At 35.0% G+C, this 2,430-nt stretch overlaps 1 non-coding gene across 1 annotated transcript; it reads left to right on the top strand.

Annotated features, from left to right (window-relative positions):
* The first annotated feature begins 1,385 nt into the window (after positions 1-1,385).
* Positions 1,386-1,492, top strand: LOC133780894 (small nucleolar RNA R71). The gene has a single exon (XR_009869702.1). It is a non-coding gene; the product is annotated as a small nucleolar RNA R71 (small nucleolar RNA).
* Positions 1,493-2,430: the final 938 nt, after the last annotated feature.

The following is a 2,430-nucleotide window of genomic DNA, read 5'->3' as shown; positions in this document are numbered from 1 at the left end:
CCATATATAATACAATAAAGTTCGCTGGGAAAATGAACTTATCTACCTTTACTAGAACATCCTCTATAATACCTTTGGGATGTGTTAAAGAACGATCAGCTAATTAAAGAGTAACAGTAGTCGATCTAGCTTCCCCCAAACCAAGTCTTTTAAATAAAGACAGTGACATTAAATTTATATTTGCACCTAAATCACATAAAGCTCTCTCCCAATGAAAGTTTCCAATAGTGCAAGGTATAGTAAAACTGCCCGGATCTCTTAACTTTTGAGGAAGCTTCTTTTGAATAATTGCACTACACTCTTCAGTTAATGCAACAGTTTCATAATACTCCATTTATCTCTTATTTGACAATATCTCCTTCATAATATGAAGTTTCTTAAATACTTTAAGAAATTTGGAGAATTGTTTGTCAAGATTAGCCTTTCGAAACCGTTGAGGATATGGAATTTTTGGTGTAGGCTCAGAATATTTTAGTTTTTCTAATTTTGGGAGGTCTTCAGTAACTTCCTCTTGAATTGGACTAGTTACTTGTTGTTTCTCTGTATTCTTCTCTTTCTCTTCCATTGTAGGTCCATCATACTTAGTCCCACTCCTCAAAGTGACAGCATGACATTGTTCTTTAGGATTTACCACTATGGAACTAGTCAAATTTCCTTACTGTCTACTAGAGAACATTTGAGCCAATTGACCTATTTGTGTCTCCAAACTTCTGATGGAAGACCTTGTCTCTGTCATAAATTGATTTAATTGGTCTGGCTGAATTGTTGGTGGGTTCATTTGAGGAGGTGGTGGATGAGATGGGCGTGGGTTTGGATCATAATATGGTCTAGCATGTAATCCATAAGTTGGTTGTTGAGGTGGGTACTATGGATATTGTGGTTGTAACCCTTGATTATTTTTCCAAGACAGATTATGATGATTTTTCCATGCATGTGTATAGGAATTTGAGTAAGTATTGGGTTCAGGTCTTGAAAAATTACCTATAGCTTGTGCTTGTTCCAAGGGCGTATTGTTTACATCTGTTGAGCAACTAGCTATGCTCATGCATTGTTCAAAAGAATGAGGTCCTCCACAAATCTCACAACTCATGACATTCAGTACTTGCATTGCTTGTGCGGTGAGATTAGTTTGCTGCAGTTTTTTGGTTAAAGATGGTACTTAAGTGGTCCATAGCGCAATTGGATCAACTTCTAATACTCCTGCTACTTTCTTATTCTCTCGCTCAGTTTGCCAATTATAATTATTCAGAGCCATCTCTTCCAAGAGCTCATATGCTTCATTAGCTCTTTTTCACATAAATGCTCCTCCTGATGCTGCATCTATAATCGTTCTTGTATTTCCCCCCAAACCATTGTAAAAAGTATGAACTAACAACCACTTCTCTATTCCATGATGTGGGCATCTCCTTTGCAATTCCTTAAATCGTTCCCATGCATCATACAAAGACTCCCCATCCAGTTGATGGAAGTTGTTAATCTCTCCTCTAATTCTGGCTGACTTGGCAGGAGGAAAATATTTACCAAGAAACTTTTGAGCCAAATCTTCCCAAGTAAGTATAGAATTTGCTTGTAAAGAATTCAACAAACTCTTAGCTCTGTCCCTTAGTGAAAATGGGAATAGCCGCAATCGTACAACATCATTACTCACCCCATTCATTTTAAATGTCGCACATAACTCCAAAAAGTTTGTGATATGTAGATTTGGATCCCCATTTGGTAACCCCCCAAATTGTACACAGTTTTGCACCATCTAAATAATTGAGGGTTTTATCTCAAAATTGTTAGCCTCAACAGTTGGAGGACAAATGCTTGAATGTATCCCCGTAATAGTAGGGAGTACATAATTTCTTAATGGTGGATCAGCTTCAGCTGCATTACCTATATTTGCATTATTGTTGACAACGTCATTTGCGTTCTTAGCCATGGTAAAGTCCAGCCTCTTCTTTATCTTGCGATTCTTTCTACACGTTTTCTCAATTTCAAGATCTATTGGTATGACTTCCTTTTGTCTATTTCCTCGCATATAACAACAATTCTTGAAACACGATATAGCCTTGATCCAAATAAATATTAAAAAATAAAAATAAAAATAAATAAAAAATACCAAATTAGAACAAATAACAATTAACTATGATATTGGAAATTAATTCCCCAACAACGGCGCCAAAAACTTGATCGTGAAAATATGTATATACGCAAGTGCACGCAATCGATTCAAGTAATATATGATAAGTAAAGTATCGTTACCTCGAAGACTATCTTCCAAGTACCACTAATTGTTCTTTAAATTTCTATTTGGCAGCTAAGAATTTGATTTTTTTTTAATTTAATTTTAAATTTGGAAATACTTTAAACAAAAAAAACTATATAAAAGATTTAAATCACTATAAAAAATACGTAGGGTGTTAATTTCATCAACTTTTCAAATTT

This window comes from Humulus lupulus, chromosome 5 (assembly GCF_963169125.1).
Source record: "Humulus lupulus chromosome 5, drHumLupu1.1, whole genome shotgun sequence".
Lineage (NCBI taxonomy): Eukaryota > Viridiplantae > Streptophyta > Magnoliopsida > Rosales > Cannabaceae > Humulus > Humulus lupulus.
Note: the sequence above shows the minus strand (reverse complement) of the source record. Positions and strands in the feature narration are given on the sequence as shown.